The sequence below is a fragment of the Echinops telfairi genome, unplaced genomic scaffold, assembly GCF_000313985.2.
Source record: "Echinops telfairi isolate 266 unplaced genomic scaffold, ASM31398v2 ScPeMD7_7427;HRSCAF=8465, whole genome shotgun sequence".
NCBI lineage: Eukaryota > Metazoa > Chordata > Mammalia > Afrosoricida > Tenrecidae > Echinops > Echinops telfairi.
The window spans coordinates 4,492,727-4,519,284 of record NW_022111327.1 but is presented as its reverse complement, the minus strand read 5'-3'; the positions used below and the strand labels follow the sequence as shown (position 1 = coordinate 4,519,284).

General features: G+C 42.3%; 1 protein-coding gene and 1 pseudogene across 2 annotated transcripts in view; both read right to left on the bottom strand.

Annotated features, from left to right (window-relative positions):
* MID2 (midline 2) overlaps positions 1–26,558 on the bottom strand; it is a 128,087-nt gene that overhangs the window by 32,906 nt on the left and 68,623 nt on the right. The window lies entirely within an intron of this gene.
* LOC115872593 lies at positions 10,413–10,874 on the bottom strand (annotated as a pseudogene).

Here is a 26,558-nt window from a genome sequence, read left to right as displayed (position 1 = left end):
TGGGGCTTTCTACGCCTGTAAACAGTTCAGTCTCAGAAACTCACTGGGGTAGTTCTACCCTGTTCTATAGGGCCGCTAAGAGGTGGAAATTAGCAGGGAGTATTGTTTGTTTTTTCTTGTCTATTCCCACAGTATTTTACTACTTTACCATTAATTTAATTATACTGTTTATTTGCTGTTGTTTGTTTTGTGCTGGCAAGTCAATTGTGAGTCAAAGCAACCTTAGGTACAACAGGGAAAAAAGGAACCAAAAAACTGAACACTGCCTGGTCCTGTGCTAGCCTCACAATCACAGGCATGTTTGAACCCGTTCTTGCTGAAGGTCTTCCACTTTTCCACTGATCGCGACTTCTTTACCAAGCATAATGTCCTTCTCTAAGGACCAGTCCCTCCTGACAGGAGGTCCAAACTACCATCTCCCCACCCTCATTCCTAAGGAGCATTCTGGCTGTCTTTCTTCCAAGACAGATTTGCTCATTCTTCTGGCAGCCTGTGGTATAGTCAATATTTTCACCAATAGCATAATTCAAAGGCATCACTTCTCCTTTGGTCTTGCTTCTTCATTGTCCAGCTTTACTTTGGCACGCACAGGAGGTGATTAAAGAGACCATGACTTGGTGCACATCAGTCTTCAAATGACCTCTGGGCTTTTGAACACCATTGGCTCCCCTTTGCAGCAGCAGCCAATTGGCCAGATGCAACCTGTCATTTGCTATCTTGAATGCTGCTCCCCTGGAAGCAAAGGAAAACAGCCTCTTCGACAACGTCAATCTTTTCTCCATTTATCATGTTGCTTTATCGATCCAGTTGCGAGGAGCTTTGCTTTGTGTGGAAGTGTAATCCATACTGACCTGCATCAGTGAGTGCTTCAAGTCCTCTTTGCTTTCAGCAAGCCAGGTTATCTGCAGATCACATGTTGTTAATGAATCTTCTTCCCAGCCAGGTGCCTCGTTCTTCTTTCATAGTACAACTTCTCAGGTTACTTGCTCAATTTTCTGAGTGAATATGTATGATAAACGATCCAACCCTGGCACATATTTTTCCTCATTTTCAACTATACACTATCCCCTTGTTCTGTTCAAATAACTGCTTTTTAATCTGTATGTAGGACCCACATAAGCACAATTAAGTGTTCTGGAATCTTCATCCGTTGTTAGGTTAGCCATAATTTGTTATGATCCACATAATCCAAAGCCTGTGTACAGTCAATAAAATACAGGTAAACGCTTGGCTTTCAGCCAAGATCCATCTAACTTCAGCAGCGAGAGGCCACCTATTCTAAATCTGGCTTCAATTTCTTTTTTTTTACATTATTTTATTGGGGGCTCATACAACTCTTATCACAATCCATCCATCCATCCATTGTCAAGCACATTTGTACATTTGTTACATTCTCAAAACATATGCTTTAAAAAAAACCAAGAAAACATTTGCTTTCTACTTGAGCCCTTGGTATCAGCTCATTTTGCCCTCCCTCCCTGCCCCCCTCCCTCACAAACCCTTGATAATGTATAAATTATTATTTTGTCATGCCTTACACTGTCTGATGTCTCCCTTCACCAACTTTTCTGTTGTCCACCCCCCAGGGAGGAGGTGATATAGATCCTTGTGATTGGTCCCTCCTTCCTACCCCACCCTCCCTCCACCCTCCCAGTATCACCACTCACACCACTGGTCCTGAAGGGATCATCTGTCCTGGATTCCCTGTGTTTCCAGTTCCTATCTGTACCAGTCTACATCCTCTGGTCTAGCTGGATGTATAAGGTAGAATTGGGATCATGATAGTGGGGGGGGGGGGGTAAGCATTAAAGAACTAGAGGAAAGTTGTGTGTTTCATCGTTGCTACCCGACCCTGACTGGCTCGTCTCCTCCCTGCGACCCTTCTGTAAGAGAATCAGTTCACTGCCTCTATACTATAGCAGACACTTTTCAATTATCTTAAGCAGAATTTGACTTGTGTGTAGTAGTGTTGAGGAGACCCTAATGGAGTAGTGCTTAGGTGTTGAGCTGGTAACTGCAGGTTGGCAGTTCAAAGCCTCCAGTTTCTCTGAGGGAGAAAGATCAGGCTCTCTACTCCCATAAAGAATTCCCATAAATAGATATACCAGGAGGGTAGAGGGAAGGTGGGGAGAGGAAGAGAGGAAGGAGGAACCAATCACAATGACTGACACATTTCCCCACCCCCAAATCCCTCAGGGGGACGAACAACAGAAACTGTGGGGGAAGGGAGACAGTGGTTGGTGTTAAGATATGAAAATAATAATAATTTATAATTGATCAAGGAGTCATAAGGGTGGAAGGGAGGGAAAAAAGAAGAGCTGATAATAAGGGTTGAAATAGAAAGTAAATGTTTAGAAAATAATGATGGCAAAATATGTACAAATATGCTTGTTACAATTGATGTATGGATTATTATAAGAACTGTAAGAGCCCCTAATGAAATGCGCTTAAAAAAAAAAAAAAGGAAAGAACGAACCTCCATAAGAACTCGCATAAAGGCACTATAAGTTGGTATCAACTAGATGGCAGTGGGTTTTTTGGGGAGTTCTTATGGGAGTTTTTATTAGGGGCTCTTCTAGTTCTTATAATAATCCATTCATCAATTGGAGGGGAGTTGGTGGTATTAGATATTGTTTGATAGTTTCCTCAGGCTGTTAGATCACCTTTCTTTAGAATGGGCACTACTATGGACCTCTTCCAGTTGGTTGGCTAGGTAGCTGTTTTCCAAATTTCTTGGCAGAGAGGAGTGAGTGCTTCTAGTGTTTCTGTACACATCAGAGGACCTGATTATTCTGTCTTCTCCACTGAGCTATGAGTTCCTAGGGGCCAGAAATTGTATCTTATTTGACGGTACCAATTTCAACATGATGTCAGGCACATAATAGATGTTCAGTAGCATTTTGTTCAATTAAATTGAATGGAAAAAAATAAGTGTCTCCTCCTTCCTGCTAGAACACCTTTACTTGATTATTAAAGTTACTCTAAACTGAGTAGGTCTCAAAACAAGCTTATCCAAACCCGTCTTCCACCTCTGATGTTCCTATCAGCATGTTGTTAATGTTACCATCATCGCTGCAGTTACTCAGGTTCACATCTTAGTTAACTCCGACTTCTGCATCCCCCTGAGTGCCTGCATAAATTCACAGGAGTCCCAAAGTCCTGCTTTCAATCTTTTTAGTTTTCTGGGAATATAGTGAGGAACTAGATCAAGGAACAAATGATCCGTTGAGGTCCTCCACATCAACCTTGTAAATTACTGACCTTCTACTTTCAAAGTCTCTCTTTTGCAACCCACACTCATAATCCTGTCTGCAGCCTCAAAAATTCCCAACACCATGTGTAACATCAAACTTGCAGGCAGCATATTTTGTGTATAAAGCATCGTGCTAAGGCCCTGCCCTCAATAGAATTGCCATCTGGCAAATGAAATGATAAACAAGTCAAGGTAGCCTAAATTAAATACCACATGAGTAATATACACTATAATCTGCAGAAATTTCAAGGAATGATCTCTCTCATTGGGGAAGCAAAAGGAAAAAATGTATGAATCAAGTGGGACTTGCCTTAGATGTAAAAGTTTATTGTTAAGATAATAGAGTAACTGTGGAAAACATTTTAGTGTTGGGGAAGTGATTGGTGAGTAAAATGACTGTAGCTACCCTTTTGTCTTCAATAATGAAGGAGGATTGCATGATGGTTTGAGGTTGGGGAGAGGGGCAGTTGGAACAGTATGATCAGGGCAGTGGTGGCTCAGTGGTAGAATTCTTGCCTCCCATGTGGGTTGGATTCTCAGCCAATGGAATTCAAGACCAGCCACTACCTGTCTCTTAGTGGGGGGCTTGCATGTTGCTATGATGCTGAGCAGGTTTCACCAGAGCTTCCAGACAAGGAAGAAATGCCTGGAGATCTACTAGGGCAGTGGTTCTCAACCTGGGGGTCGAACGACCCTTTCACAGGGGTCGCCTGATTCATAGCAGTAGCAAAATGACAGTGATGAAGTAGCAACGAAAATAATGTTATGATTGGGGGTCACCACAACATGAAGAACTGTATTAAAGGGTTTGCAGCATGAGGAAGGTGGAGAACCACTGCCCTAGGGGGGGAAAATCAGCCCATAGATCTCAACAATCCGATCTAATCCATTTGTGCCTGGAGAGCTCTAAGGCAGTTAACAACACTCAAAAGCCCAGAAACCAAGTTAGGAGGCTATCGTAATGTGGCAGGGCCTAGCCAAGTCTGTTAACAGGAATAGAAAGGTCAGGTCAAATAGGAGGAGCACTCCCTTGCTCAAAATTCTTTAAATAGACTACAGGCTCTTTGGGAAAGGTTTTAGCCCTTCCACCGTATCTGGTACATTGCCTTACACTTAAAAAAATAATTACTGATTGCTTTGGCATTAAAAAATGCCAAAATAAGAATGCTAGACCCTAGAGCATATTCTTTAGAAAAGGTATTTTGTAGTGGGAAAAGGAGGTGAAAAAGAAGGGCTTTACTGGGAAGGATTGGGACAGTCACATTGGGAGAGGTGAACCAAGTAGACACAACCAACTGAGCAGAACGTTAGTTGAAGAGACAAAATCTCAAATGGAAGGTAAAGCAAAAGCAGTGACATTAAAATCTTTCCGTGTCAAGAAGCAGCCCCCAAAGAGCAGGATCCTTAAGTGTTTCTGGAATAGGAAATACTCCAGGGGAAAACTGTCTTCATGATGCAAACAAAACAATGTAAATAGCTTAGAAGTTGCTGGAAGCAGCGGTGTGACATTTTGTTTGCCTGCTGTTTTGTAAAATACAGCGAGAGATTTCACTTGCTTATGAACTCCTGGTAGAAAACAACTGGGGTTATCTTGATCAGTGGTCTTGTTCATTGGTTCCTGAAAGATTCCAGCTGATTATTTGTCCTTTGTTCTCTGATGGTGGGCTTGACAAATGTCTCTATGTGTATGGAAAAATCTGTCCTCCCTGAAATTACTATTAGGGCAATCTTAGCACCCTACTTATGTAAATCTACCCACCCCAAAAGACTTTTAAGACTAAGAGTCTCAGCCTCAATATTCCAAGGCCCTGGCATAGGAAACATAGGTCTTCCTATTGAGTCTCCTGGTCCTCTTCTCGGCTCTGAGATCTTTTACTTTCTTCTCTCAAGCCTCCAACTCACTGCCATCGAGTCAATTCTGATTCATAGGGGTGGAGTCGAACTGCAGACTGTAAATCTTGACAGGAGTAAAAAGCCTCTCTTTTTTTTGTAAAAAGCCTCTTCTGGTGGTTTTGAACTGTTAACCTGGTGGTTAGCCGCCCAATTCGTAAGCCACAACATCACCAGGATTCCTTTTCTTCCTCAAAACAGTAAGAATTTTCCTTGCATGTTTTCCTTCAATGATCCCATTTCCCAAAGCCTACTCTATTTCCCAAAGTTCTTTCCTACCTCCCAACCCAAAGACCTAGTCTTCCTCAGTTCCCCTACTTCCCTAACACAAAACATAGAAGACCTCTGCTTTTAGGATTTTACTGAGGGTCATCACAGGGAAATAAATATGTAGGAGTTCACAAAAGTCATACATTGCAAAGGTTTAAGAAACCACAAAAGGTAACTTGGTAACTTTTTCTACTCTGTATTGAAATGTAAATAGGATGGACCCTTTAACCTTAGCTTCTACTGCAGAGCTGTACTTGACAGTTTGAGAGAGATCTCCCATACTCTCATTCTGTAGTTGGTTTTATTCCTGGATTTAAAGCTTATCAACTTTCCCTCCAACCCAACTTTATGAGAAACTTCCCCATGCACATATACTCCTCTGCTCAGTAACACACCCGAAGGTCTTTCCCCATGCACACATACACCACACACACACACACACACACACACACACACCCCTCCAGTCTGTAACATCCATCAGTTTAGAAGCCATGAGAGATTCCCTGTGCAGGTAGAACAATATGTATAGAGTAGTAGATAATTCCTATATCCAGACTCAAGTGGAATTCATTTATGTAGCAATAGGATTCCTCATCAATGGCTTCTTCATCTTAGTGTCTTCTACTGTTTATATAGTTGATGCCAACCTAGTTTAGTCCCAGAAATCTTCTGTCCTAGTAGATCTGCCCCTTGTATCTAGAAGATTCTGAAATTCCAGCATTAAAGATCATTTGAGAGTGTTTATCCCCCCCGAAAATATTTGCTGAGTACCTATCATGTGCAAAGGAGCCCTGGTGGCGTACTAGGCTACACACTGAACTGCTAACCCCAAAGTCAGCCGTTCAAACCAATAAGCCACTCTGCAGGTGTCAGAATCCATTCAATGGCACTTAATTTGTTTTGGTTTTGGTGGTGCTGTTGGGTAAGGCATTGGGCAAGGTCATCCAAAACCAAGCTGCTAATTTACTGCAAAGTTTGCAGTTCAAACTTACCAGCTGCTTCATGGGATAATTTTGAGGTTGCTTGATCCAGTAAAGATTTATAGCCTCCAAAACCTGTAAGGGTCACTATGAGTTAGAGTTGACTCAGTAGTACTGAGTCTGACGCTGTGGGTTCTTGGAAGTACCTGGATGAGATGTCACTATCGTTAAGTACTAAGAAGCCCCCAGGGCAGAGCAGTCAAAAGCTCTGACCTGATAACGGAAAAGTGAGGGGTTCAAACATTCTCATTGCTCTGTAGGGGAAAAATGTGGTGGTCTGCTTCTGTAAGGATTAGGGTCTTGCAAAGCCTATGTCCTATAGAGTCACTGTGAATCAGAATCAATTCAATGGCAATGAGTTTGGAATTTTAAACATCTTCCCCAGGCATATTAAATATGTATGCTGAACAAATAATCCAAGAAGCTGGGCTATATGAGGAAGAATGCAAGATCAAGATTGAAGGAAGGCTCACTAACAACCTTTGATATGTACATGACACAATCTTGCTTTCAGAAAGTGAAGAGCACGTGAAACAATTATTGATGAAGATAAGAGACAATAGCCTTCAGTATAGATGATACTTCAACATAAGGAAAGCAAAAGTCATCACAACTGGACCAGTAAGCATCACAATAAACAGAAAAGGTTAAAGTTGTCCAAGATTTCCTTTCCCTTGGATCTACAATCAATGATGTCCATAGAAGCCACAATAGAAAAAATAAACAGTCTATGCCACTGGACAAATCTACTGCAAAAGATCGCCTTCAAGTGTTCATTTCAAGAGCAAAGATGTTACTTTGCAGATGCAGGTGTGCCTGACCTAAGCCATAAAATTTTCAATTGCCTCAAGTGCATGTGAAAGCCGAGCAACAAATAAAGGAAGGCTGAGGAAGCACTGATGACTTTAAAGCATGGTGTTGGTGAAGAATACTGAATAGGCCATGAACTTGTGGAAGAACAGGCGAACCTGTCTTGGAAGAAGTACAGCCAGAATGCTCCTTATAAATCAAGAACAGTGAGACTTGTCTCACTTACTTTGAACATGTTATCAGAAGGGACCAGTCTGTGGAGAAGGGCAGCATGCTTGGTAGAGAGTCAGCAAAGATGGGGAAGACCCTAAAAGGGGTTAATTGACACAGTGGCTGCAACAATGGCCTCAAACATCCCAACCTATGGTGAGGATGGTGTGAGACCGGGTTGTGCTTCGTTCTGCTGTATGTAGTGTTGTTGAGTTCCAACAAACTCAATGGCACTTAACAACAACAATACGAATACACTTGAAACAACAACAACAAAACCCAAACCCATTGCTGTCAAGTCAATTCCAACTCCTGGTGACACCATGTGTTTCAGAAGAGTTCTGCCCTATATGGGGTTTTCAATGGCTATTGTATTAGTCTGGGTACTTTAGAGAAACAAATACATAGAAACTCATTATAAGAGAGAGTTTTATATGACGGTTAAGTGTGCACCAAGAAAACATCCCAACCTAGTGCTGGCCAAGCCCACAAGTCCAACATTAACCCATTAATCCATATGCCCAACACCAGTCCACAAAATCCTCCTCCATCTCACAAAACAGACGCAATGATGCTGACTGCAGGGAGAAAGCCGAGTCAGTGAATGTGTAAGCATCTCAGCGCTGGCAGGGGTCTCCACACGGCTGCTCCAGCACCCAGGGCTGCATCGGGGTAGTTCCATGTGGCTTCTCCTCAGGGATGTCTTGCAGGAAGTGAGCCTTGCCAGCTGAAGCAGGGAACTGGCTAAGGCAGCTGCACCCTGGTCCGACCATCAGAAAGCCTGAGACCCGAGAACTAGAAAGGTGAGGCTCACCAAGCCATGTATCCCTCGCTCTTCAATTAACCCCACACGTGTTTATCGGCCAGGTTGTCACAATCAACTAACTCAGCTATTAAACTGTTGGAAGTAGGTCACCAGGCCTTTCTTCAGAAGCACTTCTGGGTAGATTTTAGTGGCCATTAGCAGCCCAGGTTTGATCCTTTCATGACCTGGGCACCCCTAGTAACACCTTCATGGTGGTGGTGCGCATTACAAGGAAGTCCATTTTGACTCATGACACTTTAGCTGAGAAGCAGTTAGAGAGAGAAGGCCTGCTACTCAAAGAAGTGGGAAGACACAACAGACTTCAGGTGATCACTACCCCACCGCCTCAGACAAGATAACTTCCAAGAAAATAGGTTGAAGAAGAATGGATGTATGTGTCTGTGTTTTATGTGTATGTGTCTGGACTTTATTCAGCATACCATCACTTTCTGCACAAAGGCAATGAGAAGAAAGCTTGAGTGGTAAATTGGACATTGGATGAATTATTAAGAAGTTGTTATGAACGGCTTTGTCACCTTACTGAGCTGAAAAGAATTCATTACTTTCTTATAATGATGCATTCCAGAGAGTGCAATGTTTATGCAACACATTGTGCCCACTATGACAGCCTGATAGATACAATCAAAGCTGAGGTATTAATGCAGATCACACTTTAACGGCTCTCTCTCTCTCTCTTTCTCTCTCACACCCACAAACATACACATACAGACACACAGAGCTGCCAATACCACCTCCCCGCCCCGCACAGCTATCAAGACTATAACTTAGCCCTATTGTATCAGGAAGATTCTAGTACATAAAAGAAAAGGAAGATGGGACAATATTATTTTTTGCCTAAAGAAAAACTCTGCCACCTTTCCAAGATAGCCTTGCTAGCTTTACATAAAAATAACAAAATAAAGCCTAACTGTTTAAAATTTTAAAATAGAGTTTATCTGCTTTGGGGGAAGGTTGTCACTTATAAAACCATACTCACTGTCATTGAGTCCATGCTAACTCATAGTGCCCCCCTCACCCCCGTTTGCTTTCCGAGACTATAACTGTTTACGGGAGTAGAAAGTCCTATCTTTCTCCTGAGGAGCTGCTGATGGTTTCAAACTGCCAACCATGCTGACCTCAGCCCAATACATAACCACTACACCACCAGGGCTTCGGTTGTCACTTATAGGACTAATTTTTTTTTATAACTTCCATTAAGTCTATTCTGACCCATAGAGACCTTATAGGGCATGGTAGAATTGCCACTTTGGGTTTCTGAGACTGTTTAACTCTTTCCGGGAGTAAAAAGCCTCAATTTTCTCCTGTGGAGCAGCTGATGGTTTTGAGCTGCTGGCTTTGGAGTTAGCAGTCTAGGGCAAATCCGATTCTGCCACCAGGGGTCCTTTATATGCATACACACATACAACTTCTGTGTTACCCTGATTTTAACCAATGACAATAGTGGCAACAGAGGGAGGGGTCAATTTGCTCGCTCGATAGCCATGGCTTAGGAATGGCCCAGTGTCACGTGGCAACTCTGTGTTGGTTTTAAAGTTCTTTCTCCTCAGAGAGCAGACCTTCAAACCTTTATAGACTTAAGGTTAGTTGCTCTGTCTCTCATCTGCTCTTTATTCACAAGGTAACTGTGTAGAACAGGAGAGAATCAATGGCAGAGCTATAATCGGGGTGTTGCGCTTGGTATGCTATGTGCACAGCTATAAATTCTATATGAAATGAGCCAGAAACCACTTTTCCATCTCCTCTGAATCATAGGATTATTAAAGCTGCGAAAGCCTGAAGAAATCATTTTGCTCAAACCCCTCACTTTCCAGTAGGAAATCTGAGGCTGAGAGGAAAGGAGAGGCTTGTCTCCAAAATCGTGTTCTTAATGAAAGACAGGACAAGGCGAGGGTCAGATCTCTTGGCTCCCCATCCAGGGTTCTTTCAACTCTACTACTCTTTCTCTCCCTTTTTAAAATCAAATTGTTTTTATGTATTCTTCTGCCAATCACAACTGATGTCCATTTACAATTATTTTTCAGGTAAGAACCAGTAGTTCAAATGAAGAAGTAGCTGCGACATTGAGCCGCGGTTCCAGCATGACTACACTTGACCGTGCTGACTGATAATGTAGAACATCGCGGGGAAGGCCCTCATCAGAGCTGGCTTTTCGCAGCAGTGAATGGGTGCAGCATTAGATGGCCTTCTCCCAAAATGCCTTGCACCTACGACACTGCTGGTGGTACCAGTCTCCAAGGCAGGGTCATTCCCGTAATAGGGATCTTCCACAATAAGCTGTGTTGTGGATCATAGCTTCCAAGTTGTTCTATTTCAGCTTTGCTGTTTTTAACTTGATTACCTTTTCTCGGCAGCTCTCAGATTGCTTTTGTCCCTACATAATACACAATCCCATGCGGCAACATCTTCTCTGCTAACTTGTGATTCAGGGGGTCACCACGCTTATTCAGGCAAGGCCTCCCTCGACAAGCAAGAGGGTTCTTATTTCCCATGTGGGTGTTGCTGCACTGTCTGGTCTCCACTTACCTGAAAGCTTTGGATCGGTTACAAGTTTTCTGTAAACTGCCTCTGCAATGGGCGATCAACCAATGTGACCCAGGCATACAAACAGAATGGCCTTGGGGGCCTGCTCGGCCATCCTCTCATGCACGGAAATGTACAGCACCAGCCAGAACCTTCTCTACTGCTCTTTTTTAAAGCAGAGCACTGGCGTAGAACCTCTCCAAAGATAAGAATTCCCTTAATGGGTTAGCCAGGTCTGGTGAATCGACATTTATGTAGCTTTCTGAAAGTTGTAATATGTTCTCAGGCCTTTGCACAGGAGCCCTGGTGGTGTAGTGGAGTTACACAATGGACTGCTAACCCCAAGGTCAGCAGTTCAAAACCACCAGTCACTCCATGGGAAAAAGACAGAGGCTTTCTACTCCTAGTAAGAGTTACAGCCTCAGAAACCCACATGCGCAGCTCTACCCTGTCCTATAGGTTTGCTGTGAGTCACAATGGACTCACTAGCAGTGTCAGGCCTTCACTGAAATGTCATCTCAACACACACGTACCCTACTTTTTACTCTAGTTTATTTTCCTCCATAATGCATTACATCTCCATATATAAGTGAGCATATATTTGTCTATTGTGTGTTTCTCCTAATCAGAATGCAAGCAATTTGAGGTTCCGGAGCTCTGTATTGTTTATTCTGCATCCTCAATACCTAACATAGTACTCAACACACTGGAAGTGTTCAATAAACACTTGCTGAATGAATGTCTCTTGATCCTAAAATAAAGGTATCACCCCAAAATTGCATGTTATATAACATTTCTTCATTACATGAAGCAAATTTCACATGCACGCACGCGCACACACACATGTGCACACATATATTTTTTGAATGGTGCTGTAGGTTAGGCATTGAGCTGCTAACCACAAAGTCAGCAGTTCAAATCCACCAGCTGATCCATGGGAGAAAAATGAGGCTGTCTGCTCTAGTAAAAAATTATAGTCTTTGAAACTATATATAGATGTCACTATGAGTCAGAATTAACCCAATAGTAGTGAAGGTTTTTTTTTTTTACACATTATTCAAAATGGTTGTCTTTGTTGTTTTTAAAATAGTGTTTGTTCAATTAGAAAATATTTGTAAAGAATCGCCTAAGGTTCTAGGAAAACCACATATTCTGAAATGGTTCCTTACCCGATATTTAAGAAAGAGAATAATTTGCCTTGGTGTAGTGGTTACATGTTGGTCTGTGATCCACATGGTCAACAGTTCAAAACCACCAGAAGCTCCACATGAGGACGACTGGGCTTTCTACTCCTGGAAACAGTTACAGTTACAGAAAACCCACAGGGGGTCGCTATGAGTCAGCATTGACGCCACAGCAGCAAGTTTGGTTTTTGAGTTTGGTTGTGCTTTAGTCACTCTTAAGCTGTATACAAGATTGTATTTACAACCATTAGCCACCAGAGGGAAGTATTTATTCAAGGCGACACTGTCAGCTTGTACTGCTAACAACAAGGTCGGTGGTTCAAACCCACCACCTGTTCCTTGGGAGACGGATGAAGTTATCTGTTCCCAGAAAGATTTGGGAAGTCTTGAAAATCCTTTGCAGGGTAACTATTAATAGGAACCAACTTTATGGCAATGGGTTTGGGTTTCTTGGAGGTTCTTAGGTTTCTTGGTACACCTACTGTATACCAAGCCCTGTGCCAACCAAAACGCCAAACTCACTGTCATTGTTCCCATTTCTATCCATTTTGACGCTACAGGACAAGGCAGAATTGCATCTTTGGATTTCTGAGACTAACCCTCTACGGGAGTAAGAAGTCTCATCTATCTCCCATAGAGTAGCTGGTGGTTTTGAACTGCTGACCTTATGCTGAGCAGCCCAATACATAACCTACTATGCCTCTAGGGCTCCTAAACCCTGAGAAAGGGATATGTGTGTATATATATATATGTATATATATCTATACATATATCTATCTATCTATCTATATATATATATATATACATATATATGTGTATATATAGATAGATAGAGAGAGAGAGAGAGTTTGGTAGGGAGGCAGATTGTTCGCTAGATGAAAGCATATTCATCATCCGATGAAAGTCTGCCCAGAATCTCAGAATACAGAGAGGAGGAACACTGGGACCAGATTTTGTGGGGCAGCGGTAGGGGGCTGGAGCATAGGTTAATGATGACAGCTTACTGGAAGCGGGTTCTGGGAGCTCTGAATTTTAAAGGATAAGTAGTAGTCAGCCAGCAGGAAAGGGGGCAAGAGGAGTTTAAGTTCTGTGAGAGCAACTCCCATATCCACCACTGCATTCCCAATGCCTGGCTCCAAATAGAAATACCCTTAACATTTCTGTGGAATGAAAGGACCAAAAGTGAAAAGTGCAGGTGGAAACAAACAACAAAGGTGGGTTAGAGAGGTATGTGTTCCTGGGCGATACAGTTTGCCCCCAACCAGAGGTGCCTCGGAAGACAGGCCTGGCAAACTGCTTCGAAAATGTCATGGCCTTAAAAGACACATGAGTTAATTATGAGATGGAGTCAACTCGACAGCAACTAATAGGAGACGCATGTAGAGCCTGGCTGTATAAGCCTTTATCTTAGATAATGGAGATACCATTGAACAATTTATAGGGGAATGGCATGGTGGGGTTGTAATTTTGAAAGATCACGTTCATGGCAATGTGGGAAATAGAGTTTGGTCAGAGGAGGCAGGATGCGTCAGAGAGACTAGTTAGGAACCAGGGTTACCAAATGGAATATGGCATGATGATGGCCATTGCCTTCAAGGTTATAGTTTAATAGAGGCATCAAACAAGTAATCAGCAGGGTGTATTACAGGAGAATGTATTCACAACTTCCCAACCCACAGAGCAAGTAAAGCTGAATGTTTTTGTGCAGTAGGCTGGCTTGCAGAGTAGGGTGCCTCTGGGTACTTAATTGGGGAAGGTGGGCTTGCTAACCTATGGAATTTGAGCTGAATGCCTTGGATCGAGGCTTTATTAGCAGACTTGATAGAACTCTGTAACGTGTCCTGATTTTAAAAATATCAACCTGAACATTTCTCACACATTACAACTTGTTAACTTCCTTAATAAACCCTTCAATCATGAGTTTTGTCTGCGAGTTTTGTGTAGCCATTGCAATGGATATTAGAACCTAGAGACCAAGTAGAGAATACTAGTGAAAAGTACATTATTATAATAGAGAGTATAATAGCCCACCCACTGCCATGGAGTGGATTCCAACTCGTAGCAACTCTATAGGATGGAGTAAAACTGCTCTATAGGGTTTGCAGGGGTGTGAATCTTTACAGGAGCAGAAAGCCTCATCTTTCTCCCATGGAGCAGCTGATACACCCAAAGTGCTTACCTTTAGCAGTCAAGAGTTTTAGTAACTACGCTAACAGGAACAAAATCAAAAACCACTGCCATCGAGTTGATCTCAACTCATAATGACCCTATCTGGGGTTTCTGAGACTGTCAATCTCTATGGGAGCAGACAGCCTCATCTTTCTACCTTAAAGCAAACAGCTGGTGGATCTGAACTGCCAACCTGTCAGTAAGCAGCTCAATGCTTAACTCGCTTCATCACTGGGGCTCCTAGCCAGTCTAATACCAAAAAGTCACTGTCATGGGGTCGATTCTAACTCGTGGCAACCCTGTAGGACAGGGTAGAATTGCTCCCATGGGTTTCTGCTGGCCCTGCTAATAGCAACCCGACCTATTAACACCACACCACCAGGGCTCTGCCTGTGATCGGTTGGGTGAATGAGGTAATACTAGAATGCACCTTTCCTGACTCCTAGTCCATGGATTTTTCGAAAGTGTCCCCCCCCCTGACACTTTGAAATTGCCTTTTTCAGCCACAAAATGCTTACAGGTGACAGATGCAGGGCAAGCCAGCACGGCCTTCTGTCCTCTTTAGCCACAGACTGGACTTTAGGGTGCGTTTAGGCCCTTTAAAAATCAAGTCTGACAATTCTCTCCAAGACCTGTGTCTCTGAGAGATGGGGCCTGCATCCACAGAGACAGAGCAAGGAGTCCCGACCACGAAGGGCAGGGATCAGACTCTGACAACTAAGGTCACAGATGATATTGTTCTGGGGAGAGAAGTCATTCTGAAATGGTGCTTTTGAGGACAAAGGACTAAAAACATGGTTCCACATTCTGCATAGGCAGATGGTCAGAAGCCAGGCCCCCAGGGAAAGGACGACTAGCACTCCATTGCTTCTGTATTTGAGGGGGATGGGAAGTGGTCAAGCAAGTGGGAGTAGGTAGGGAAAGAGTCCAGAAAAGAACCCCCAAACAGAGACTGGGGACAAGGACCTGTGTGAGCGCATCTATGCGAAGGGAGGTCTTAGAACAACACTCAACACTGTGAGGGGGCTTCAAAGGCAGCATTTCCCCCCAGGGGTCCCAAGTACCTTTTAACTTACAATAGGAGCCTTGGAAGTTAGCCTTGTAAATCACCTTGTAAGTACCTTGTAAGTAAGAACCGAAGGCCTGGCGGTGCATGCCATGAGCAGTTGTAAGCCACTAGCCGCTCTGAGGGAGAAAGATGAGGCTGCCTGCTCCCAGGAAGATTTATAATCTTTGAAACCCAGCGGGGGAAGTTCCACATTGTCCTATAACTCCGAAAACCAAATCCTCTCCCATCGAGTCAATTCCAATTCACAGTGTACCCTATAGGACACAACGAAACTGGCCCATAGGGCCTATGGGTTTCTGAGGCTGTAAATCTTTGCAGAAACATATAACTTGATTGCTCTCTGATAGAGTGAGGGACTTTGTGGTGAGCAGCCACCTAGCCAGAATGGACTCCGAGACAGTAGGTACGTTTGGGGAGTTGTGAGGAAAAGGTTATCTGAGGGCAACCCTTGGACAGATTGCCTTGGTCAGGATGGGCTTGGGGAGAAAATGCAAGATCTCTTCAGGGTATTTCTCTAAAGACAGGAGTGAAAAGATTGCTGGGAGTCCTGGGGTGAGAATATATCTTTACTGAACCAGAAACCCAAACTGAAAGCGGAAAATAGTTTAAAGCAGGGAGTTTGAAATCAGCTATTCCCAGGCTAGCCTCCTGGATCTGCTGCTTAGCAATGACATGCCTGGTCTGGGACTCTAGTCTAAGCCCTTCAGGGGCGTTTCCTTTCATGTAAATGTGGGGCAGTACTAGTACTTACCTTTGTGGGGTTTGAGCCATATTTATTCAGTTAAATAAGATAAAGCACCTAATCTATGTTCTGCTATATGACAGGCAGCCGAGTACTAGTGGGTGTGTTCTTGTTGTGTTTGTGTACAGAGTTACAGTCTCAGAAAATCACAGGGTGGGTGGGGGGCAGTTCTTCTCTGCCCTATAGGGTCGCTATGAGTAGGCATTGGCTTGATGGTGGTGAGCTTGGTTTGGGGAGTCTGGTGTGTGACGTGTGAGTGAGTGGGTGTGTGTTTTGTTTTGCTACTCGGAGCCCTGGTAGCATAGTGGGGTACATGGTAAGCTGCTAACCACAATGTTGGCCATTCGAAACCACCAACCGCTCCTGGGGTAAAAGATCAGGCTTGTTATTCCGGGAAGATTTACAGTCCCCAAAACCCACAGGGGCAACTCTGCTTTGACCTGTAGAGTCGCTGTGCCTTGAGGGCAGTGTCAGGCTTTGGCTGAATTGACTCGACGGCGGCAGTGATTTTGTCTGTGTGATCATACGATGGCAGCTGTGACTACTGTTGCTACAACAACTCTATCTTCTGGCGTTTTCTGCAGAACCGGCTTTATCGTCATGTTTCTGTTTATGCCATTTCTGTGTGGCTTTCTGGGACACATTGTCAGGGGGCCACAGTTGGTGGCTCCCACCATGGCCATGTCCTTTGTCTTACTCTTCTCCCTACACATAAGCACCTCAACTATATTCTCCAGTCGAGTCCCCTGTCCACATTACTGGGCAGGATTAGCACTGCCCCTGAAGGTCAGATAAGATTCTCTTCCTACCGGAAGCCAGTTCACCCCCTACTCCCTCCACTCAGCGAAGATGACTGATGCCAGGCGGGCCCTCTGCTGATTTCTGACGAAACACCAATGACATCACACAGTCTTGGTTGGGAGGGAATCTGGCTGGTGCTAGCTTGTTCCACTGTTTTCTGCTTTCGGACTACCCATGATCAGCACAATCCCCCAGGGTCAGAGCCCCAAAGATACTCGCTTGAGTTTAGAAGAACTAGATGGGTAAGCAATAAGGATTTCAAACACATCCCCTTTCTAGGAACAAAATGATACCATAATTACATTCCATTTTCATCTCTTCCACAGCGCTCCCTGAGGGAGAGGACCCCATCTGCCCTGTACTATAAGCTCTAGGCAGAGTAAAGCTCTATACCCTGGAGGTCCATTAAAATACTTGTTAATGCGTTGATTAATATGGGCCTTCCCAGTTTTGATCTCTCCTCTATTTAGAAAGGAATCCCTTGGTTGGCTGCTTGTGGCTATTAAATGAGGAAGAATGAGAGGCAGTTGTCAAAAATATCAACAGAGCATGTGTTGGTAGGAAAGTATTCCTTGAGTCAAAGATAGCTCTAGGTCACACTGGCTCATCCTGAGAGCCTGGTGGGCTCAGGCTTTGTATGAAAGGCCCGTGTGTGTGTGTGTGTGTGTGTGTGTGTGTGTGTGTGTGTGTGTGTTATGTATAATAGTGCCTAGAATTCATAAACTTTCTCCACAGTCCCTAGGATAAAGCAGGTAGGTCCCCCTTGTTCCTCAGACTTGTCCAAACAAGGCTGGGGGTGGGGGGCTCTTTTCCCTTCTAGAGCTGCCCTTGATGGTTTCTAGTAACTTGATTTGCCAATATGGAGTGAGGTGCTAGGGGTGGGAGGGTTGGATTTGCTTGGGGTCTTTACTTTCTGCCTGTGGCTCAGTGCTCAGATCTGCACTTTGGGAAAGCTAGTAGCTTTTAGGGAAAATAGAAAGCAAAGGAGGAAATTAATCACAACCTGCTAGGAAATGCCATCTTAATGTGTACCGGTGGATGCTTTGTTAATAAAGGGGGTCATTAATTGCAGTTTCATAGTGATGGTAGCTATCTGATTGTTGCGGATTAGCCGAGGAAGTGCTGTCAGTAATCCCTCTCTAAATATCTGCACAATAAATCTTGTGAGACAGATTCAAATGCACACCAAATCCCATGCTGTCAAGTCATGCGACTCTATGGGTAGAGTAGAACTTCCCCTGAGGGTTTTGAGGCTGTAAATCTTTCTGGGAGTTGAAAATCGCATCTTTCTCTGTCACGGTGGCTGGCAGTTTCAAATCACTGACCTTATGGTTAGCAGACCAATGAGTAAGTGACCCACGACACCACCAGGGCTCTGGGAGCTAGGGTAGGCACTACTGATCATATTTTGTGGATGAGGAAATTGAGGTCCAGATGGGGTAAAGGAAATTATCAAAGGCATTTAAGATAGCAAGTCAATAGAAGTGCTACACAAACTAGGCCTTCCAACTCTTAAGGATTCAGATTCATTCTGCTCCATCGAAACATCCATTCTGTTCCATCCAAACATCAAAGTAACCTGCCCTTTGACTACTCTCTACTTCTCAGGATTTTTTAAAAGCCAAATGCACACTTCCCACTCCACCCCCAAGTATCACTGCCATCAAGTCAACTTCAACTCAGAGAAACTCAGAGAGCCAACTTTGCTGGCTTATAAAACAGCGAAGAGCTGCCCCATAGGGTTTCCAAAGCCATAAATCTTCACAGAAGCAGAATGCCACATCTTTTTTCCCATGGATTCAAAGCGCTGACCTTTTGGTTCACAGCCAAGCGCTTTAACCACTGCAGACCCCTGGGTTCCTAGAAGCAAAACAATAGAATTGAAAGAGCACTGGATTTGGAGTCTGAACTTCAACTTTGACCTTTACAAACTGATTGGCTGTCGACAAGTCAATTCACATCTCTGAGCCAATCTCTGAGACTTGTCAAACTGAAACAATACCACCTTCTTGCAGGTTGGTGTGAGACTCAAATGAGATAATAAAGGCTTTAATGGGAAATTACAGAGAGAGTATATAACCATGGTTCCATTCTAGTTCAAACAGCAAATAAATGTCCTGTGGTCCTGGGTTCCCGAATCAAAAACAGTGGGAGTTAAACAACCACTGAGTTTCTTCTTCCCCTGCCTCCAATCTTGCAATCTTGTTCTGGAAACATGTAAGTACTTCTTTCTTGGGACTCAGACATTCGGGTTTAATATATGTCTACACTTACATAAAAAGCCTAAGGTTGGCAGTTTAAAACCACCAGCCACTCTGTGGGCTGAAGATGACACTTTCCACTTCCATCACCATGAATAGCCTCAGAAACCCACCGAGACCATTCTATTCTGTCTTAAAGGTCACTGTGAGTCAGAATCAACTCGATGGCAATGCGTTCAGTTTATTTTGTGCTTTCATACTTACAAAGCCTACTGTATGGCTTATTGTTATTAGTTCTGCACAAGCTTTGTGGATTAATGTTTGTGCTGTGTCTGGAATGCCTAACTTGTGTGAAAGAGTGTGTTACCTGTATACACACAAACAGGTTTTTAAACTAGTGAAAGGCTTAAATTATTACTCAGCAATGACCTCCATTCTATTAATCTGGATAAATCGCCATTCTCATTCTTGGCTAGAACCTACAAAGTAGAGACATTCACATTTGGATCATGAGCTAAACTACTCAGTTCCTTTGGGCTGCATATCAGTAGGAATCCAGGTCTATGGTCACTTAGAATTCAGAGCTCGCATCCTTAGCCCTCAAGTCCAATACATTTTCTAAGAAAGGATGCCTCCGTGAGGGGGGGATTTCCCATAGGCTGACTTGCGATAGTAATGTGGGATAGTTTTTACATCTGGAGCTTCACGGAAGATGACAAAAAGGAAGATAAACTGGGCATGGGAGAACACTGAGCTACTCCTGAAAGCGGTGAGAGAAGGCTTTGGTAAATATGGCTCTGACAGAAAGGAAGCCGGACCCCAAAAGATTAGGCTAAAGCAGTGGTGGCGAATATTTCCAATGAGTTCTCAATACACTTATAAACTTCATTTTTACTGGTGGCAGGGGACACATGTTACCAGTACTACTTTAAAAATTAACCCTGACATTTTCAAAGCATACTCAAAATTAAAGATGATGAAACACCATGAACCCTCCCCCCCCTTCGCCAGCCATCACAGTGCCACCTTGGTTTCATGTACCCCTCCCTTTTGTTGCCAAACTGTTACAGGATGGTCGAGACTTCGTGTTTCTTCACCACTAGATGCTTGGTTCTCTATCTCATGAAAACGAGAGGGTGTTCCTAATCACAACTATTAAAAATCATTTCTTAATATCTTTCATCAAATGCTTGTTCTTGATTTAAATGCCCTCTATTATATTTAAAAATGTACTTTCCCCGTTTATTTGTTTGACTCAGGTACATTTTGAAGAGAAATGTAGTGCTATTTTTCAAAGGCCAAGTCTATTTCTAGGGTATAGCAAGTCCTGAGGTTATGAATGTCTAACTCAACTACCCAATTCAAACTTGCCCTTTTAACGTTGATGCAAATATGCCTTGACTTTGAAAAAATTGGAAACAGCTCCTACTTCTAGTAAGTTTTTCATCACAATTACCTCATTTGCTGTATGTTTAGCTATTAAGTCATTGAAAGGCTTAGAGCCTTTTTTTTTTTTTTCATGAGAACTCACTGCCCATGAGTCATTTCCGACCCACAGAGACTCCATAGGAGAGACTTTTGGGTTTGAAAAGCAATTTACAGGAGCAGATAGCCTCATTGTTCTCCCAAAGAGCCGCAGATAGGTTTGGACTGCGTAATCTATTATAACACTAGGGATCCTTTTTCAATTGGTGGTTTCAAACTGCTGGCCTTGTGGTTAGAAGCTCAGTTCTCAGTCTCAAATAAGGCTAAACAAGAATCATATGCATCTGTTCTAACTTACTACAAATTTGACTTAAAGGCACATTTGGGAACTGAGATCATTAGTAATCCAGAAACTGTCTATATTATTATTTCATAGTGAAAAAATGACTAGTCGATCAGTATTAAGCACACACTGTTGGTGTTAGGTGCCACCGAGTCAGTTCCGACTCTCAGCAGTTTTATGGACAACACCTCCCCATCTCGCACCATCCTCACAATTGTTCCTGTTTTTAAGCCCATTGTTGCAGCCACTGTGTGCACCTACTACATCCTTATTATTGATGTGTTAACTTATCTTTAAGAAAGTATGTCCTGCACGAAAATGCAGATCCCTATCTAGTGGTTTTCATTCATCCACACATTATGAATTGTAATGTTGCAGAAAGCAACTTTTCAAGAAAAAAAAAAGGTTATCAGTGGACAGAGCAAAGACCGTAAAGGAAGTTGAGTGGGAAGTTGGCAGGAATTGTACAGCAAACCAAGATCAATGCAAACACTAAAACCAAACCCTTTGCCACTGAATAGATTCTGATTCATAGCAACCCTATAGGGAAGCTGCTGGTGGGTTTGAACTGGACTTAACCATTATGCCAACAGCGTGCCTTTTAAGACCACAGAGGAGCTGGTGGTGTTTTTAAGAGCCATGGGGTAGGTTCTGACTCAGATATCCTATTAAGGCCAGAGTAGAAGTGCTTACGTTGAGTTTCTGTCCATTGCAGCTGGAAGGTTAAACCACTGTGCCATTATGAATCTTTACTTACTTGTTCCTCCTAGGTTTGCTCCCCTCTTTTTATATTGAAGCAAGCCATCCAAGGCCCAAAGACTCAAGAGACTTATCTGTAATAGTAGTAGGTCTATACTGGATGAAGTCACACCTGTCTATTTTGTGAGATTTGAACCCTGTGGGAGCTCCTGATCCTCAGCTACTGACTGTCATACTACATTTTTTTCCATTAGGGTGATAGCCAGAAGGTGTAGGCTGTTGGTGTCAGTTGGATTCTGCAACAGCACACAATAAAATCCCATTTGCTCCTTTGTACGTTTCTGGTGGGAGCCCTGGTAGTGTAGTAGTTACAGGTTGGGCTGTGATCCATATAGTCGGCAATTCGAAACCACCAGCAGCTCTGCAGGAGAAAGACTGGGCTTCCTCCTTGAAGTTTGGATTTCATTGTCTACTTTCAGTGAACATAATCTAGTAAAGTAAGATTAAAATACCAAGTACTCAAGTGCTCCCTCAACGCAAGAACACTTTGTTCTAATAACCTGGCATTCTGTGATGCTCACCTTTCCAATCTGATTGCCGAACACAAAATGGGTGCATAAGCAAATGTGGTGAAGAAAGCTAATGGTGGCCGGCTATCAAAAGATATGGCGTATGGGGTCTTAAAAGGCTTGAAGATAAACAAGCGGTCATCTAGCCAAGAAGCAACAAAGCACACATGGAAGAAGCACGCCAGCCTGTGTGATCATGAGGCATTGATGGGATCAGGTATCAGGCATCAAAGACCCAGAAAAAAAAATCATCAATGTGAATGAGGGGTAGTAGGGAGTAAAGACCCAAAGCCGACCTGTAGACAATCAGAGATCCCCTTACAGAAGGGTCACAAGGAAGAGACGAGCCAGTCAGGGTGCAATATAGCACCGATGAAACATACAACTTTCCTCTAGTTCTTTAATGCTTCTTCCCCCCAACTCCCTACTATTTTGACTCCAATTCTGCCTTCCAAATCCAGCTAGACCAGAGCATGTACACTGGCACAGATAATTTCTGACAACACAGGGAATCCATGACAGATCAACCCTTTAGGACCAATAATGAGAGTAGTGATACCAGGAAGGTAAGTGGAAAGTGGGGGGAGAAATGGGGAACTGATCACAATGATCTACATATAAACCCCTCCCTGGGGGACGGACAACAGAAAAGTGGGTGAAGGGAGACATCGATCAGTGTAAGACATGAAAAAAATGATAATTTACAAATAACCAAGGGTTCATTAGGGATGGAGGGTGGAGAAAACGAGGAGCTGATACCAAGGGCTCAAGTAGAAAGAAAATGTTTTGAAAATAATGATGGCAACATATGTACAAATGTGCTTGATACAATGGATGTATAGATTGTGATAAGAGCTGTACGAGCCCCCAATAAAATGGTTTAAAAATAAAGATTAAAATACCAAGACGACAACCCCCAAATCCTTAACTACTTGGAAAATGAGAAACATATTACAAAGCAACTTGGAACCAAAGTGAAAATCAAAACTTAAATTACAATTTTTATCGGAAATAATGGCTTGATACCAAAATCAATCAGGCACACTTTAAGCTCTACAAAGAAAAATGCATAAAAATTGAACAAACGAATTAGTCTTCAACTTGAGAAATTCGAAATACATCAGTTCAAGAAAATAAACCAAAAGTAAGTAGGAAGAGAGTGAATTCTTTTAAATGTGAAAGCTCATGAAATGAAATGATCATACTAGGTTAATTAAAATGAAGGGGGAAAAAAACAACCACCTGGTTCCTTTGGAGATCCTGATTTAAGGGACAAGAAAGCAAAGCAAACCTAAAACTATAATATTAACAAGGGAAAATGAAATACAATCCCAATTATAGCTACTATATCATGTGCTAATCAACGTTTGCCAGTTGGCTGTCCAGATAAATACGTGAATAAAAGCCTCAACTTCAGTGCTTGCTGATTTTCATGGTGTTAATATCCCTGTGATGGTGGGGTTTAAGCTATTAATGTATAGTCACTGAACCTCAAACTGGGAAGAAATGTGCACAATTAGCAAGAGAGTGAGAGCCAGCTCCGACATACCACTAGAGAGATGACATTAAGGTAATTATATAAGAATATTATGTCCAACCTAGCAAATATCACCTAATTTTACCCAAGAGGAAACATAACCTCAAAAACAAACAAACAAACAAACAAACGAAAAACACTGGTAAGATTAGAAAGGTGACGGAAGAGCTACAATTTTAGTTATCAGGCTCCATGTGTCCAGATGGCTTCAGAGCTCAGCTCCACACATCCCTTAAAAGCTGACCATTCTCATCCTACTTGAACTGCTAACCCACTCCAGTGCCACCAAGTCGATCTCAACTCATAATGACAGAGTAAAACTGCCCCTCTAGGTTCCCAAGACTTCCCTGGAGCGGACAGTCTTCTCTTTCTCCCTCAGAGTAACTGGTGGGTTTGAAGTGCTGACCTTTTGTTTCGCTATCCAGTCAGTGCTCCCGGGCCTCTTAATCTGTTGAAGACTACAGAAAAAGATAAAAAGATCCCAGATGTATATACTATGAGATAAAGCCAACTTGATGGCACCTAATAACAACACCGTATAACCACAATACGAAAAACCTATGCAAGATACCAAAATATTTCAAGGACAACAGTACTTGTAGATGATTCCATTTTTGAACATACACAGAAAAACTCAAAATGAAATAGAAAAGGAAACACAACAGACCAGCAAAAATATAAAATGTAGCCAGACAAGGTTGATTACAGGAATAAAAAATGTATGATTCAACATTAGAAAATATCCCGATATAAACCCAGCGCAAATGGGTTGATTCCGAGTTATAGACTCTGTAGGATGGAAAGGAATTGTTCTATATAACTGTTCTATAAGGCTACTTTACTAAATCAGATCGCCTAATCCTTCTCCCATGGACAAAGGCTCCCTGGTGGTGTAGTGGGTTACACGTTGAGCTATTCATTCCTGTTACAGTCTCAGAAACCCACAGAGGTAGTTTTATCCTGCCCTACGGGGACTCTTTGAGTCAGAATTGGCTCAATGGCACTGAGTCTGGTTTGGGAATTTTTTTTGGGGGGGCGTGGCGGGGATCTCATATGGAGAAGTTAGTGGGTTTTGAACTATTGACCTTCAGTTACTGATTCCACACTTTTGCCCCGTTTCACCAGGGCTTCTGTATACCAACATATCCTGTAGCTCACTGTTATCAAGTTGATTCCAATTCACAGTGAAGCTACAGGGCGGAGTAAAGGAGCTCCCGTGGATTTTCAAAGCTGTAAATCTTTCTGGAAGTAGAAAGTTTCAGCTTTCTCCCATACATACAGGGTTGTTAATCTCTTCTAAAATAATTCTAAACACCATTTGGCAATCAATCCTAATAAAATCTGTAAATAAGAGACTTTTAAAAGCAAAAAAGCTATTTATCAAAGAAAATGACATGGTCTTTTTCTGTACTCGCCTTTATGAAGCGATCACTGAAGAAAAGGGTGCTACAGCAAAGTGTGAAGAAAGCAGATGGCGCCTGGCTATCAATTGGAATAGTGTCTGGGGTCTTAAAGTCTTGTATTCAAACAAGCAGCCATCTAAGTGAGCCATCAACTAAGTCCACATTGAAGAAGTACACCAGCCTGTGTGACCCAAGGATGACAAGTAACAAACTCCAAATATGATGAAGGGAAAGGAATCGGAGCATAAAATGTGAACACCCAATTTATAGAAGGCTATGGGGGACTGTGGAATCCCAAATCCAATTGCAGAGTACCTATGCGAATCCAGCCTTTGGCAGATGCCCTCTAGCCACAGTCGAGGGACACAAACAGCTTTACTACCCAGCAGAGATAATTGAACACTTGATGATAGTGGATGGAACTATGGTATAAGATGAAAACTGGTCAGTTGACTTCCTTCTTGATGCATCCTGAATTTGCTCTAGGTTTAAATTTCTCATTACAAGAAAGACATTTTCTTTCTGGCTTATTTTAATATCGCCGGTGGTCTTTTCTTTCTTCCTTTTTTTTCCTGTTTTGTTTTTGCTTTTTATTGTTTCTGTTCTGTTTCCCAGTTTATGAAGCACAGAAAGAGCAGCTGCATAGAGACAATTACTGATGTAATAGCTTATCAGGGATGGCTGGGGAGTTTGAGGGGAATTGAGCAAATAATGAATACAGGAGGGTGATGATGTATATAATATTTTAAAAAGCAACTTAACTATGGAAGTATATGATATATGAACTTTAAATCAATAAAATTATTGGGCAAAAAAAGAACATAGCAAATGTACCAAATGGTGAAACGCTAAGATCCTTTCCAATGAGTTTATGGACGCAAGGATGTCTGTTTATCACCACTATCTTTCAATAGTGTTTTGAAAGAATTAGTATATATAAATATTGGTAAAAATGAATAAGTATCTCAGCTAGATCAGGGACTATAGTTTAAAAATAATTTAAATTATTAATTTGGTTAAGATGATTATATAAGAATATCTGATAAATTGTAAATGTCCTTGCATGCTCTTTAAAATTAGAAACAGGGAGAAGGCTATAAAGTGTCTAGGATTTAATTAACAGCAACCAAAAAAGATACTGTAGCTATTTGAAGAAAACAATAAAATATTTAAAAGAAGATCCTGAAATAAAACCTGAAGGAATGCAGAGAAACTCCATGTTTCTGGATGGGAAGACCTGACACCATTAACATATATTTCTTCCCAAAATTAATTTATAATTGTTATACAGTGATAAGCAAAATCCAAATTTAGTATATTACATAAGGGTATAGTTATTTTATATTTATACAGAGAACAAAATGTCCAAGAACAGGAATAAATTATTAAAAAATGCCCCAAATTATAAAACTATGTTGCACACGAATGTTTATTATAGTAAAAGGTGTAAATAAGATGGTATAAGATGAAAATAAGATGGTATGAGATGAAAACTGGTCAGTTGACTTCCATCAATAGTTTAATGGTTAAACAACATGTAGTACATACAGTTTCTCACTATCATCGAGCCAATTTCTATTCATAACGACCTTGGTGGCACAAGTTGGGCTGCTAACCTCAAGATCAGTTGTTCAAAACCATGTTTATAGTTTCAGAA